Below are 16,380 nucleotides of genomic sequence, written 5' to 3'. Positions count from 1 at the left end.
TGCTGCATCATATGGTAATTCTATTTTTAGTTTTCTGCAGAACCTCCATACTGTTTTCCATAGTGGCTGTACCAACTTACATTCCTACCAACAGTGTAGGAGGGTTCCCTTTTCTCCACATCCTGTCCAGTAGTTGTTATTTGTAGACTTTTTAATGATGGCCATTCTGACTGGTGTGAGTGGTACCTCACTGTAGTTGTTTATTTTTTTTTTATTTTTTATTTTTTTTGCAGTACGCGGGCCTCTCAGTGTTGTGGCCTCTCCCGTTGTGGAGCACAGGCTCCGGACATGCAGGCTTAGCAGACATGGCTCACGGGCCTAGCCGCTCCGCGTCATGTGGGATCTTCCCGGACCGGGGCACGACTCGTGTCCCCTGCATCGGCAGGCAGACTCTCAACCACTGCGCCACCAGGGAAGCCCCCCCTCACTGTAGTTTTGATTTGCATTTCCCTAATAATTAGTGATTCTGGGCATCTTTTCATGTGCCTACTGGCGCTCTGTAGCACATACATATTTTTATGTAGTGGCATTCTTATTTCATCCTAGACACTGTTCCTCTTGATTAATCCAAAGAAGAGGTTCTTTTGCACTATTACAGCATTTTGTAGGTGTATTTCAGATGAAGAAAGAGTCTGTAAATGCACAAGAAAGATCAGCAAATAGCCAACTGCTTTTTGTGTAACATCTTTTTGTTTAAGGTATCAACTTCACAGAGAAACTTTTTCTTTAACAAACACAAGTTTTGGATAATGAAGGGATATAGCATTTCGCCTCCCACAACCAAATTACTTTTGTTTTAAAGCATTAGAAACCCCTCTGTTTACAAATTTTAGCCTATGGCTTTAGACTAAATGTGCCACTACATGTGGAGATCCTGACTCTTGATCAGTGATGCTTTCAAGGAAAGATTTTGATCAAAAGGGGGAAATGTGGAATAAATTAAAGAAACTTGAGCTAAAATTGGGACAGGCCTGTAGGGGGAGCTCTCAGGCCCTGCCGTGCATCTACTGAGGTAAAGGGAAAATTGTATGCCCTGTTATTTACACCATTGATAACTCCAAAGACATGCCTTTTTTTTTTTTTTTTTTTTTTTTTTTTTGCATTATGTGGGCCTCTCACTGTTATGGCCTCTCCCGTTGCGGAGCACAGGCTCCGGACACGCAGGCTCAGCGGCCATGGCTCATGGGCCCAGCCGCTCCGCGGCATGTGGGATCTTCCCGGACCGGGGCACGAACCCGTGTCCCCTGCATCGGCAGGCGGACTCTCAACCACTGCGCCACCAGGGAAGCCCAAAGACATGCCTATTTTAATGAAACCAACAACCTTAAGCTAGCTTTCATTAACTAAAATTTAATCCTAGATCATGTGAACTTTTTAAAAAAACTTATTTATTTTATTTATTTATTTTTGGCTGTGTTGAGTCTTCATTGCTCCATGAGGGCTTTCTCTCATTGGGGTGAGCAAGGGCTACTCTTTGTTGAGGTGTGCAGGCTTCTCATTGCAGTGGCTTCTCTTGTTGCAGAGCACAGGCTCTAGGTGCACGGGCTTCAGTAGTTGTGGCACACAGGTTCAGTAGTTGTGGCTTGCAGGCTCTAGAGTGCAGGCTCAGTTGTTGTGGTGCATGGGTTTAGTTGCTCCGTGGCATGTGGGATCTTCCCAGACCAGGGCTTGAACCCGTGTCCCCTGCATTGGCAGGTGGATTCTTAACCACTGCGCCACCAGGGAAGCCTGATCACGTGAATTTGAAAAGGGTTTTGCGTTAGTTTCTGTAATATTTCTTTAATTCATATAAGTGCTTGTTTTTTTTTTTTTTAGAATCTTTATTGGAGTATAATTGCTTTACAATGGTATGTTAGTTTCTGCTTTATAACCAAGTGAACTAACTATACATATACATATATCCCCATATTTCCTCACTTTTGCGTAAGCCAATTAAATAGAACTCTTTTACAAGTAAATTTTAGCAATACCTTCTGAAGGTAGAAAAGAAAAAATACAACATGTTTTACAGCATGTGTGTATATACACATGTTGTAAAGATACATATTTACAACATGTATATACCCACATGAACATGCAGGCAGTTGCAAACAGGGACCATGTAATTTCATTAAAAATTTTACGTGTGCTGATACAATTTGTATTTGTGTGCTGTAAGGATCTTTTTAGAGCTGTTTTTGGAGTCAATTTGTCTTTTAGAAGCTTCTGCTTGCCAATCAAAAAATGCATTACATTGTCTCCCAAGAGGTTTGGAATCCTCTCTTTTAAGGGTGCCTCTAAAGGTGGACTTATTTAAAACAAGTGTTTCCCCTTTTGAACAGGATGGGTGACTTACCAAAGGACTTTAACAAAGAGAAACAGAAAGCAAGTTTTCTTCTAGGAGTTTTGGAGTATATTTGCCTATTACCAAAAATCTAGGGCAATTACTGTTTGAAATTTTTCTTCCAGTTGTTTGTTTGCTCAAGTTAACTTAGAAACAGTAATTAGGAGTCTAGCATTTGGATCTTCAGAGGGTCCAATTTTAAAGGGGTAGGTTTTTGAAGAGGAAGAAAGATGGCATGGGGGTGGGGCTGAGCACAAGATGGCTGCTGGGGTGGAGTCTGAGACAAATGGGTGGTCAGGGAAGACACACAAGGTAGCTCCTGACACAGAGAAGTTCGGGGAGGGGAACACAAGGAGCATGAGGCTTCAGAAGCCATTTTGTTCTTTTTAATTTTTTTTTGTTTCATCCAATTTAGAAATGCTATCTTGCAAAGTGGAAATTTTAGAGTTTTGTGCACATTTGGATATATTTTGTTTAATTTTAGAATGGCAGTGTTCCAATTTAATCTTAAGAAAAACAAGTTTAGGGAGATTGAATGTTCCCTATACTGGCCATTGTAATTCCAATTACTTGTAGTTTCTTCAGGTTACTTAGTTAAAAATGTGCATGTTGGGGGTCCATAGTTTTTAAACATGAAACTGGCTGGAGTCCTCAGAGGGCTCTGCTCAGAGCATTTAGATAACCAGAATCCCATTTCCCTAATGTGACCTGAGAACCCAAGAAGTTTGATAGAGTCCTAGCCAAGACTCCAAAAGGAATAAAATAAATTCTTGGATCCCAGTTACCTTGATCCCGCCCCCCTCCCCCAAAAAACCCCTCACTACTACACACTGCAGAAAGCAACTGAGTACTCACCAAAGTCAGAGCCTTGAACCAGAAAGGACCAAGCCTTTCCAGATCCTGAGTAAAGTCAGAAAGCTCAAAATGCAAAAAGAGCAGAGCTTGGAATCTGAGAGGAGACTTAGCAAACTGAAAACTTGTAGCAGCTTATGGAAGCGATGAGCACAAGGGGCTTGGTGTTCGTACCTCGCTTGATTCTGGGAGTCATCGTCTCTTGGGGTTCTCCTTCTTTGGGTCCTACTTCTGACACCAAAATTGTCAGCTTTAGTCATACAACATCCATTTATTTTTTCAGCAAAAGTTGGTTTATTTGGGAGGAGGAATTGCAGTTTGGGAAATGTAAGCTGTGGTGGCCCATGGGCAAATCCAGAGAACAAAGAAGGGGAATTTACTTTTATAAGGAAAAAGGGGAAGCTAGGAGGGACTGTGTGAACCAAAGAGTTCATTGACAGAAGCTGGGAATGCAAAGTATGATTCTCATTGGTTGGGCTGCTACAGTCTCATTCGCTGGGCTTTCATGGAGCACAGAGAAGTTTTCTTCTTCCTGCTGGATAGTAAAGTAGAGGCACCTTCCTGTCAGAAATACAGGCATACATCTTTTCCTGTACGGAGCAACTGATGATGCACGGCAGGGCCTCTACAGGCCTGTCCCTACTCCAATTATAGCTGAGATTTCTTTAGTTAACTGCACACTTAATATAATAGTCTATGCCATTTCTAGCAAAAAGATTTTTAATGTTTTTATTCAAACAATGTGTGCAGCATAATGGATTAGATGATGTGAATGTAAGATAAAAACATTAAAAAACCTATCTCAAAAAAATTTCCTTCGAAATTTTCCTTGTATATCTAGAGTCCATTTTTTTTAGGTTGTGTGAGGAGGACATTCCATTTTTGACAAAAGAGAAATTCTCAAAATCTCTTTAATGATCACGAAATACTTGGAATAAAAAGAAAACATATCTTTATTCATTTTAATGTAATTAAAATTAATGTAACTCAGTGTTTAAGTGAAAAATTGAGGAAGAACAAGTTCTAGACTAATTAGCCAATAGAGCTGAGACCATATCGCCTGCTTTTGTTCTCTTTAAATAACAGCCTAATTGTACACTATGGCACTGGTAGCTGATGCTGTTACTCTGAAACTTCCCTAAAAGTTTCACATATTATAAGCTGAGCTGGTAGATAGCTTCATTATCTCATTTAATTAATCCCTTAGTCTTGAAAATAGGTCAGTTCAGCTAAACAGTTGTGTTTCATTTTAGGAGGTGGTGATGCAGCTGGTCTCCCAAAGTTAGTCTTACATTGTGCAATAAATCAGATATTTAAGAAAACATTTCTATTGAAACAAAAGAAAAACAATGGTTAATGATTAGAGCAGACTGTAAATCCTGGTTCTGAAGGCAGTCATTTGAGAAGATTTCTTGATGTCTGGCTGAAGTACCTTCAGATGGAGTAAGGGTAGACAGTGGCAATGTGATAGATTTTCCTAGTTTGCAGTTTGAATGTCCCTGGTGATCTTTCTGAGTGGTCATATAGCAACAGGCGTGAAGATTGTCTATGAAGATTAAGCTGTTGATTCCTCTGAAGTTTATATCAAGTTGTCCAAATTTAGTCTGTATGGCTTTGGATGCTTCTAAGTCAGAAGGGTGGGAGAAAAAATCAGAAATGTTAATTTGAAGCGCTGTAGCCAAATACTGGAGGAACTGAGAATTCAGGATTTAGTCCAGTTTACAGGTAGAAAACAAAACCTAAAAGACAATTAACAGAACTAGAATCTAATATCCACAGTGTGTAGTATAGTTTCTACTGAAACATAATTTTTTCTCTACAGCCACCCCCTCCCAATTCTATTAAAGATAACCATAGTAAGACTAATTTTTTTTGCAAATTAAGTCTAGTTTCAATAAACTTCGCTTATTTACATAAGAGCAGCAAGAATAGCAGTCTGCTTTGCTGGAACTTTTCATAAGGAATTTGAGATTGAACTCTCAAGGCTAAGAAGTTGAGCCAAGAACTTGCCATGAAACTTGGCTTGCAATACCTATAGATTTGGGTGACTTTCTCTCTTCTCAAGGTCCCCCAAATATCCTGAGGTTCTTGTACCTGCCAGGAAGTGACTTTTTTACTCACCTGGTAAGGCTTCTGGGGATTGTGTAAGCAAGGTAGAAGGTTGATTTTTTTTTCCAGAGGGCTTTATTGACTCCATAAAGTCAACCATAGTTCCTTAAAGCTGTCTAGTCAAAACGTAGTCAGGGCCTCCCTGGTGGCGCAAGTGGTTGAGAGTCCGCCTGCCGATGCAGGGGATACGGGTTCGTGCCCCGGTCTGGGAGGATCCCATATGCCGCGGAGCGGCTGGGCCCGTGAGCCATGGCCGCTGAGCCTGCGCGTCCGGAGCCTGCGCGTCCGGAGCCTGTGCTCCGCAACGGGGGAGGCCACAACAGTGAGAGGCCCGCATACCGAAAAAAAAAAGAAAAAAAAAAAAAAAAAACGTAGTCAATGCGTATCTTTCTCAAGTATGACCAGATATTACCAGTTAAAGCCTTGGTAACATGACCAATGTTTCTGATTGTATCCTGCTACAAGGAGAACAAATCCTTATTGAATTCATGCAGAGAACTATATTGCCATGAAAATAAGTATACTCACTGAGAGTTTCTGAATTCTGGAGGGATGAGGTAGGAAGAAAAAGGTAAGTGTGCCATCTTTGCTACAAAGGTGTATTTTATCAAATTGTTGTAGGCCAAAATAGTTTAAGAGAAAAGAAGAAGGTTTTCTTAAATCTGAGAAAACAAAACATTAAAGAAAGAGCAATATTTTAAACAAAAAGTCATAAATATTAAAATCATCCTCCTTAGTTTATTCAGTCCTATTTAATTTTTGTTGATCTTGATCTTTTATCAGCAGTTTCACGAAGCCACCATTGTCTCTATTAGACTTACGGAAATTCTTACCCAGTTCAATGGTATGATTTTTTATTTTATTTATTTATTTATTTATTTATTTATTTATTTATTTATTTATTTATTTATTTAATGGTATGATTTTTTAAAAAATATTTATTTATTTATTTATTTATTTATTTGGCTGCACTGGGTCTTAGTTGCGGCACACAGGATCTTCGTTGCAGCGCTTGGGATCCTTGTTCCTGCACACGGGATTCTTTAGTTGCAGCACGTGGGATTCTTTAGTTGCGGCATGCAGGTTCTTTAGTGAGGCATGTGGACTCTTCAGTTGTGGCATGTGAACTCTTAGTTGCAGCATGCATGTAGGATCTAGTTGCCTGACCAGGGATCAATCTTGGGCCCCCTGCATTGGGAGTGCAGAGTCTCAACTGCTGGACCACCAGGAAGTCCCAATGGTATGATTTTAAAGTTACCAGAAACTTGTATTCTAGAGTACTTGTCAGAGTCCTTTATATGAATCTCTGTGAAGGTGAAACACTTCTACAGGAACACTAAAAGCGTAAAAGAGTAAAATGATAACTGTACATTTTTAAAAAGACTTAAAAATGCCCATGGGTTAAAAAGAAACGAAATTGAGCTATTTGTAATGAGGTGGATGGACCTAGAGTCTGTCATACAGAGTGAAGTAAGTCAGAAAGAGAAAGACAAATACTGTATGCTGACACATATATATGGAATTTAAGAAAAAAAAATGTCATGAAGAACATAGGGGTAAGACAGGAATAAAGACACAGACCTACTAGAGAATGGACTTGAGGATATGGGGAGGGGGAAGGGTAAGCTGTGACAAAGTGAAAGAGCGGCATGGACATATATACACTACCAAACGTAAGGTAGATAGCTAGTGGGAAGCAACCGCATAGCACAGGGAGATCAGCTCGTTTGTGACCGCCTGGAGGGGTGGGATAGGGAGGGTGGGAGGGAGACGCATAAGGGAGGGGATATGGGAACATATGTATATGTATAACTGATTAAATTTGTTATAAAGCAAAAAAAAAATAAAAAATAAAGCAAAAAAAATGCCCATGGTTAAAGATTTGATGAGAGTGTATTATGCAATTGACAAGGAAATTTAGTCAGTTTTGTGACATATGTTTTAAGATAGTAACTAGAATTACAAGTAATAACTATACAAGTACATATCAGATTTTTTTTTGAATTTCATATAGTCATTGAACATGTAGTAATAACATTTACGCATACAATATAAGCTAAGAAGGTTTATCATCACTTACTTGATAATGTCTCCCATGTAATTTAATAACCAAATAAGCTTAATTAGTTTAATATTTCCTTTTATAAGGAGAGAGAACAAATCTTTTGAGATGTTCCAGGGGACTCTCTGAAAAATCCCAAGTTTGTTCAAGGTCAAATAGACTATTTAGAATTTGAATTTTGGGAATTTTTCCAAAAATATCAAAAGGTTTTAAAACACTAGATTAAATAGGATCATAGGTCACTGTGAAATAATACTTAGTTATCCATCTAACTGCAGTGACAATTAAAAGATTTCAAAGGCAAATACAGAAAGTTACATAGTTGTAAAAAAGCTTAGCTCTTTTAATAGAGAAGACTCAGTTATTTTTTTAAAAGTAATCTAAGACCTGATAAAACAACAAGAAGCACAGGAAATTATTTTGATAAAACTCAGAATCTTTGTTTCCTATGCAGATTACTAAAAGGTAAAGAAAAACCTTTCTTTACCCTTTTTTTTAAATTCAAGTATAGTTGATTTACAATATTGTGTTAGTTTCAGGTGTGCAGCAAAGTGATTCAGTTTTATATATATTTTTTCAGATTATTATCTAGTACAGGTTATTACAAGATATTGAACATAGTTTCCTGTGCTATACAGTGAATCCTTGTTGCTTATCTATTTTATGTATAGTAGTTTGTATGTGTTAATCCCAAACTCCTAATTTATCCCTCACCTCCCTTTTCCTTTTGGTAGCCATAAATTTGTTTTCTATGTTTGTATGTTTCTGTTTTGTATATAGGTTCTTTTGTAATTATTATTTAGGTTCCACATATAAATGACATCTATGATATTTGTCTTTTTCTTTCTGACTTCACTTAGTATGATGTTCTCTAGGTCCATCCGTATTGGTGCAAATGGCAATACTGCAGTTTTTTTAAGGCTGGGTAATATTCCTCTGTGTGTGTGTGTGTGTGTGTGTGTAATCTCACATCTTAAACCAGTTGTTGATGGGCACTTGAGTTGTGTTAATGTATTGGTTATTGTAAATAGTGCTGCTATGAACATTGTAGTGCATGTATTTTTTTGAATTAGTGTTTTCATTTTTTTCTGGGATATATACCCGGGAGTGGAATTGCTGGATCATATGGTAGTACTACTTTTGGCTTTTTAAGGAACCTCCATACTCTTTTTCATAGTGGCTGCACCAATTTACATTCCCACCAACAAGCATATGAGAGTTGCCTTTTCTCCACATCCTCTCCAGTATTTGTTATTTATAGCCTTTTTGATGATAGCCATTCTGACAGGTGTGAGGTGATACCTCATTGTGGTTTTGATTTGCATTTCTCTCATAATTAGTGATGTTGAACATCTTTTCATGTGCTTATTGGCCATCTGTGTGTCTTCCATGGAGAAATGTCTATTTATGTCTTCTGCCTGCAGACCAATAGTCTAGGAAAACTTTGTTCTTTTAGAAAACCAAAACCTAGTTTTTCACCAGTATACTTTTGTTATTAAAATTCATTCATTTTTAAAACTCATTTAAAACCATTCCAGTCTTAGCCAGCTTGAGCACACATAAAATTCCTTTTTCAATATTCCTTTTCCACACACCTTCTGCACCTTTCTGTGTCCACTCAGCTTTTGTCCTGTCTTTTTTCTTTCTTATTCTGGAACAGTCATTTTAATTTAGTTCAAAATTGCTTTCTTTTTTCTTCTCCCTTACCAAAAATCCATCTCTATTCTTTATACTTTATTTTATTGTAAACACACATTCTGTGTTTCATATACAGTCATTTTCTCTTACCCTTAGTATTTCTAGTAGTTTTGTTAAAAAAAAAAATCTCACGTCTTTTACAGATCAATTTTGACAGGGGAAGTTCTATAGCAGTCTGTATTTTTTTAAAAGCCTATTTTTTTCCCTGAAAATTTAAACCTTATTAGTTCAAATATTATTTTCTCAATTTCAGAAGCTTACGAAGCTTATGTACAAAAGAAATTATGCAAGGCAGTTGATACCGAATAATTACAGATTTAGAGGATAGCATAATTGACTATATGCTACATTAGATGAGTATGAACTGCTTCTATATAATATAATTAAAACGAGCCGTATGCTTTTTGGAAATTACAGTATGAGATTCACTCCTGTCTACAGGCTCATCCTGACATTGCTCTACTACACTGTGATATTACAGAACAGGCAGGGGCAACAGGATCCCCATATTATTGCTGAAGACAAACTCTAAGTTGAATAGGCAGAATAAACATTTGAAAGATGGGACAACAACTTCTAAACTGATGGCAGAGCTACGAATATCTGGGAAGCCACCATCAGAATTCCCAGTCTTGCAAATAGTTGTAAGAAATGGAGGAAGGTCTTTTAAGCAAAGATTGCTACCTGATTGCAAATCTGAAAAGACAAGGTGACAAAGTATGAGCCTATCAGAGAATGATAACAGCCTGGCCTTAAGGAGTTATCACTGTGTCTGTACCTAACAGGAAGGGTGATCTTGTCCTGGCCTTTCAGCTGGCTGCATAGACCCTTTTGTTGTCCAGTTTACTGTGGTATAAGAGCAGTGGCTTTCAAACACGTTGGGTCATTCCACAGTAAGTAATACACTGTATACTATGGCTCATCACACACCTACACATGCAAAACCATGTAAGTAACTGAAGTAAAAGTTTAATAAACTGACATGTATTTCCTATTTTAAGTATGTCATGCATGCACTCTATTTTACACTTTGTGAAACTATTCTATTTGTGTATAGATAATAAGGGCTTATTTTACCTATCTACAAATTATAGATAAAACTGAAGATATATATTATCCATTTATCTACATAAAATGTAGATAACCTCTGCATTTTTTTCAAATGTTAATCATAACTCATCCATATTCCATGACCACAGTTTGCAAAAGTTACATTAAAATTATAGAAGTTATAGTAAATCCTTCCACAGTAGGAGAAGGCACTCATGGGTGCTCCACTGCTTCTCACCTTCCAAAGATGGCACCTACTCTGTTGCATGCATTCTTTCAGCACCAGTGCACACAGTCTGTGTAGAGTTAATTTATGCTTATTACTCTGTGTTCTGACATTTTCTCTTTGGTCCACTTTGTAGTCTTAGCTCTTCTTCCAACCTTTTAAACTATTTGTAATCTTTGCTTTCCACTGAAAACTAGGAAGCAGGCAATTGTGAACTATCCTATATTAACATCCTGTAGTAGTTTAGATTAGTAAAATTATAAATTTCATAATTTTTAGAAGTGTATTCTTTCTTATAATAAATTTTTTTCATAGTGGCCTAAAACGTATTTATTAATGGACCCAAGTATCCTTTGCCTCTGCAAAAATTAGGAAGTCAAAACTAGACAAACTATGTTTAGCAATCAATATCTCAGTATACCATCCTATCTGGAATATCCATTATTTGGTTAACTAGGTATAAACTCTTGTCTTATTTAAATTTATTTAAAACACTTGTTTGTAACAATTATGCTTGGATTAGACATTAAATAGTTAACCATCAACTTAAGTTATTTTTCTTGACAAATTTTGAAGACATGCTTGTTTTTATTAAACCAATAAACTTTTAAAAAAAATTAATTTATTATTTATTTATTTATATTTTGGCCGTGTTGGGTCTTCGTTGCTGCATGTGGGCTTCCTCTAGTTGTGGCGAGAGGGGGCTACTCCTCATTGCGGTGCGTGGGCTTCTCACTGTGGTGGCTTCTCCTGTTGAGGATCATGGGCTCCAGTAGTTGTGGCATGTGGGCTCAGTAGTTATGGCTCGCGGGCTCTAGAGTGCAGGCCCAGTAGTTGTGGCGCACAGACTTAGTTGCTCTGCAGCATGTGGGATATTCCCGGACCAGGGCTGGAACCCATGTCTTCCGAATTGGCAGGTGGATTCTCAACCACTGTGCCATGAGGGAAGCCCTTAAACCAATAAACTTAAGCTAGCTTTTATTATCAAAGATTATCCAAGATCATATGAACATGAAAAACATTTGGGTTAGTTTCTGTATATCTGAGAGTATATTTGGTTTACATAAATGCTTTTCTCTAAGCCAATTACATAGAGCTCTTTACCAATTAATTTTGGCAGTACCATCTGGAGGTAGAAAAATATACTATAATGTACGTACATAGATAAAATATATAGACTGACACAGAGATCTTAGAGCTTTATTCCAGAACTTTAGCCATGAATCAAGTGACTAAAACAAAACTAATTTATACATAATTGTGTCTCTTGTGGAACAAGTTCAAGTTACCTGCTTTAAAGCTTTTTGTTAATATTTGTGAAGAATACTTTTAAGATTTGTATTTGTTCTTGACAAGTGATCTTAAGGAGGCTGTGTTCTAGAGTTTGAGCAAGAGAACTCTTTTAGCAGTTTGTATTTTAAAAAGGCCTCTTTCTCTCTGTAGTCTCAGGTGAGTTTGGGCATTGTTTTATACACCTTCTGGGATATTTACATTCCAAAGATATAGTAAGGTTTACATCTTTAAGGGACAGAGAAAGAATGCAAGTTTTCTCTTGGGAGTTTTGGAGTGTATTTGCCTCTTACCAGAACTCTAAGGTAATTACTATTTAAATTTTTATTTCTCTGTGTATAATATGACCTTAGTCCAATTCACTGCAGGGGAGAAATCCTCTAATATCATTCCTATCATGCCTTGAATATTAGCCTCTAGCTGAGTCATTTCCTGGTTATTTGCAGTCGGTCTTGGGAGAGGTTCTGGCTATCTCTTTCCTCCATGAGGGGTGGTATTTAGACCATTGCCCCATAGACCCAAATGGTCTTCCGGAGGGTCAGGGATAGAGTTGAGGACAAGAGGTGTGTAAGAGGGAGAAGAAGGGAGATTCATGTCACATTTGATTTTTAATTTTGTTCTGAGTTTAATTTCTGTTCTTTTATCTCATTAAAGGAGTACCTAAGGCTAGTCGTTATACTTCTTTGTATGCACTTTTAACTTTGGTCTTTCCATAGGTACCAATAAGACAGTTAAGATGAGAAAACTTAGAAGTTTTTCCAATTCAAAGGATCTACTGTCTGGGCATTGACAAGTAGGATCTTCTTAATAGCAACTTAAACCATAAATAAGCATTTTTATGGCTTAACTATGGATGCAAGAGGTGTCCCCAAAGAGAGGGCAAGAGATGCAGCTCTCACATTATCCAGAAAGTTCATACCCCAAAGATAGTCTAAGAAAGCAAAGTCCTTTGTTGCATAGGTGTAAGAATTGTGTAGTGGAAACTGTATCTCTGGTTTCCCCAAGAATGTGAGACACCTCCAATTACAGACCTGCTAAACTGTAACACTAGGTGGGTGTCACTGGAATGGGACTTTTCCAGCACTAACAAAACAACAAAGATTAGATGACAAAGGCCCCTTATGGACTGGGACCGCTTATGACAGATTACCCTGAGATCTCACACCGCTGGACAGAGTGCTGCTTGTCACTTCATGTCTCAGTACCCCAGTATGTTTGATTGGTCACCTTGGTACACCCTGGCAAGTGTACCTTTCAGATGGTAGAGATCAGAGAGAATATTTTCACTGGACACAAAGCCAAGCTCTCAGGATGTAGAACAAGGTGAAATGAAAAACCTCATCTGGTTTTTACATAGGGAACCCACAGCAGAGTTTGTCTAAACAAATACTGGTCTGATGAGAACTGAACTCACTAGTCTGTGAAATATGGTTCAAACAGCAGGCTTATAGGGCTTATGCCTATGTTCTAGCCTGTGGATTTCCCTCCTTAGTACAAATGACACAACAGAGACAAATAAAAATGGTGACCATCTCTGGGAGGAAAAGGATCAATAAAAACCAAAAGTACTCATATTAAATTTACCAGAGTTTCTATGCCAAAGAAACTTGTTACACAAATACTTTCTTCTGTTAATCTAAATTTAGAAAGAAGAAAAGGGCTGTCACCACTTTTGCTTTCACTGGAACCCTACAGACAGTGATTCAGAAGGCAGACATGGTAAGAATTCTTACCTGCTGCGAGCTCTTATCAAAGGTTCCAGGATTTCTCAGCTGCAGCAGTCCTGGGAACAGGCAGTTTTCCAGCAAATGAAGATCCTACTGACTACGCCAAAACTGTTGAGGAAGGTAAAATTTCCCCTCTACTTCTCTTGGTTCTTTTGGCTGGTCTAATAATTAAATTGGCTCAAGAGAGATTAACAGGAGAAAAACATTTTATTTGATACATATGGAGGTCCCATAGATACGGGACCTAAGAAGTGACCAAAGAAGGCTGTTGATATACCCTTTTAGACAAAGAAACAATTATTTGTGAAGTTTTGGGACAACAAAGGGATTTGGGCTTGGGGTAGTAAATTAATGAAGTAACTGAGTTTATATAGCTTTCTCAACCTTGAATTCCCTGTCTCTGGTGATAAGGATGCCTTTTATCCTAGTGTACGGAGGATACTTTCACATGGGAGATTTATTTCCCGCTTTCAAGAAACAAAGGTGGGTCAGAATGTTCTTCTTATACCAGCTGTTTCTTAAGTAACTTTAATTCAAAATAATCAGTATGGCAAAATGGCATATTTTGGGGTGGCCTGCCCTGAACCCTATTATAGGTAAGAAGCAATCAAACACCCTCTCTTCTTACTCTTATATAAAGTTTCAGTTTCACATATTTCTTGAGGGTTTTTTTCCCCCTTCACTTAAAAACACCTGTCATTACCTAATACCATTTACCAATAATTTATCAATTTTGGTGCTTACTGCTGAACCTTAAGTGCTTTCTGTCTGAATTCTCTTCTTATTAAAATGTATCTTTTAATAGTTCTTTTAGTCAGAAGATGTGTGTAGTTTTAATATTCTGTCTTTATATCACTTTGAAATGTCTGAAAATACCTTCTTTTCACTCTTGAAAAATAGTTTCCTTGATGGTTTTCCATGTCTCTTAACTATATTTTCATTTTTTTTTGTCTTTATCGTTGTTGCTTTCTGGTTGAATTTCTTAGTACTACCTTCCAATTTACTACTCCTCTCTTCATCTGTTTCTAGGTTATCATTATCCCACATATTCTGCTGAAATTATTTTCTTTTATAGTTCTTATTTTCATGAATGTTAATCTTTCCCTTGTATTTTTAATCATGACTAATAATTATTGTAAAGTTTCTATGAGACCATATCGTTCCTTTGATCTCAGGCACTGGTATTTATAGAGTTCCCACTGTTATTCTAACTTGTAGCCAGGGTGAGAACCATTGTTTTAAATTATTTCAGTACGATGTACAGTGATTTTATCATTATTTTAAAGATGAAGGAAGTCAAAGAAGAAATGTGGTGAACAATGTGATGAGATTAGACAAGGGACAAGAATTGGGACTAGTAATTCTTAAACTAGATTATAAATTAAATATTTAAGTATCTATAGTCAGGGAAAAGTTTAAAAAGGTATCTTTCATAAGTTCTTACAGTGCTTTTCTTCTTGCAGCTTATTTAATTCAAACTGGTTTTGTAAAAGAGAGTGTTAAGTTTGATCAGATATTTTAGAAATACAGTGGTGATAGTACTGAACATCTTAAAAATATCCTGTTTGGGGCTTCCCTAGTGGCACAGTGGTTGAGAGTCCACCTGCCAGTGCAGGGGACCACGGGTTCGTGCCCCGGTCTGGGAAGATCCCACATGCCGTGGAGTGGCTGGGCCCGTGAGCCATGGCTGCTGAGCCTGCACGTCTGGAGCCTGTGCTCTGCAACGGGAGAGACCACAACAGTGAGACGCCCGCGTACTGCTAAAAAAAAAAAAAAAAAAAAAAAATCCTGTTTGGGATATTTTTTTTTAATATATATATATTTTTTATTAGTTTCTGCTTTATAACAAAGTGAATCAGTCATACATATACATCTGTTCCCACATCCCTTCCCTCATGCATCTCCCTCCCTCCCACCCTCCCCATCCCACCCCTCCAGGCGGTCACAAAGCACCGACCTGATCTCCCTGTGCTCTGCGGCTGCTTCCCACTATCTATCTACCTTACGTTTGGTAGTGTATATATGTCCATGCCTCTCTTTCGCTTTGTCACAGCTTACCCTTCCCCCTCCCCATATCCTCAAGTCCATTCTCAAGTAGGTCTGTGTCTTTATTCCCGGTTTACCCCTAGGTTCTTCATGACATTTTTTTTTAATTCCATATATATGTGTTAGCATACGGTATTTGTCTTTCTCTTTCTGACTTACTTCACTCTGTATGACAGACTCTAGGTCTATCCACCTCATTACAAATAGCTCAGTTTCGTTTATTTTTATGGCTGAGTAATATTCCATTGTATATATGTGCCACATCTTCTTTATCCATTCATCCAATGATGGACACTTAGGTTGTTTCCAGCTCCGGGCTATTGTGAATAGAGCTGCAATGAACATTTTGGTACATGTCTCTTTTTGAATTATGGTTTTCTCAGGGTATATGCCTAGTAGTGGGATTGCTGGGTCATATGGTAGTTCTATTTTTAGTTTTTTAAGGAACCTCCATACCGTTCTCCATAGTGGCTGTACCAATTCACATTCCCACCAGCAGTGCAAGAGTGTTCCATTTTCTCCACACCCTCTCCAGCATTTATTGTTTCTAGATTTATTGATGATGGCCATTCTGACTGGTGTGAGATGATACTCATTGTAGTTTTGATTTGCATTTCTCTAATGATTAATGATGTTGAGCATTCTTTCATGTGTTTGTTGGCAGTCTGTATATCTTCTTTGGAGAAATGCCTATTTAAGTCTTCTGCCCATTTTTGGATTGGGTTGTTTGTTTTTTTTGCTATTGAGCTGCATGAGCTGTTTATAAATTTTGGAGATTAATCCTTTGTCAGTTGCTTCATTTGCAAATATTTTCTCCCATTCTGAGGGTTGTCTTTTGGTCTTGTTTATGGTTTCCTTTGCTGTGCAAAAGCTTTGAAGTTTCATTAGGTCCCATTTGTTTATCTTTGTTTTTATTTCCATTTCTCTAGGAGGTGGGTCCAAAAGGATCTTGCTGTGATTTATGTCCTAGAGTGTTCTGCCTATGTTTTCCTCTAAG

At 37.7% G+C, this 16,380-nt stretch overlaps 1 protein-coding gene across 7 annotated transcripts in view; it reads left to right on the top strand.

Moving 5' to 3' along the window:
• Window positions 1-16,380, top strand: part of JAK2 (Janus kinase 2) — a 263,827-nt gene that overhangs the window by 117,745 nt on the left and 129,702 nt on the right. The window contains exon 1 of one of the 7 annotated variants that reach the window (XM_060102219.1): window positions 13,438-13,457. The exons of the other annotated variants lie outside the window; for them this stretch is intronic. The gene's annotated coding sequence lies outside the window, so the exon portion shown is untranslated. Of the gene's footprint in view, window positions 1-13,437; window positions 13,458-16,380 lie in introns of those variants that run through there. 7 annotated transcript variants of the gene reach the window in all.

This window comes from Mesoplodon densirostris, chromosome 6, assembly GCF_025265405.1.
Source record: "Mesoplodon densirostris isolate mMesDen1 chromosome 6, mMesDen1 primary haplotype, whole genome shotgun sequence".
Lineage (NCBI taxonomy): Eukaryota > Metazoa > Chordata > Mammalia > Artiodactyla > Ziphiidae > Mesoplodon > Mesoplodon densirostris.
Note: the sequence above shows the minus strand (reverse complement) of the source record. Positions and strands in the feature narration are given on the sequence as shown.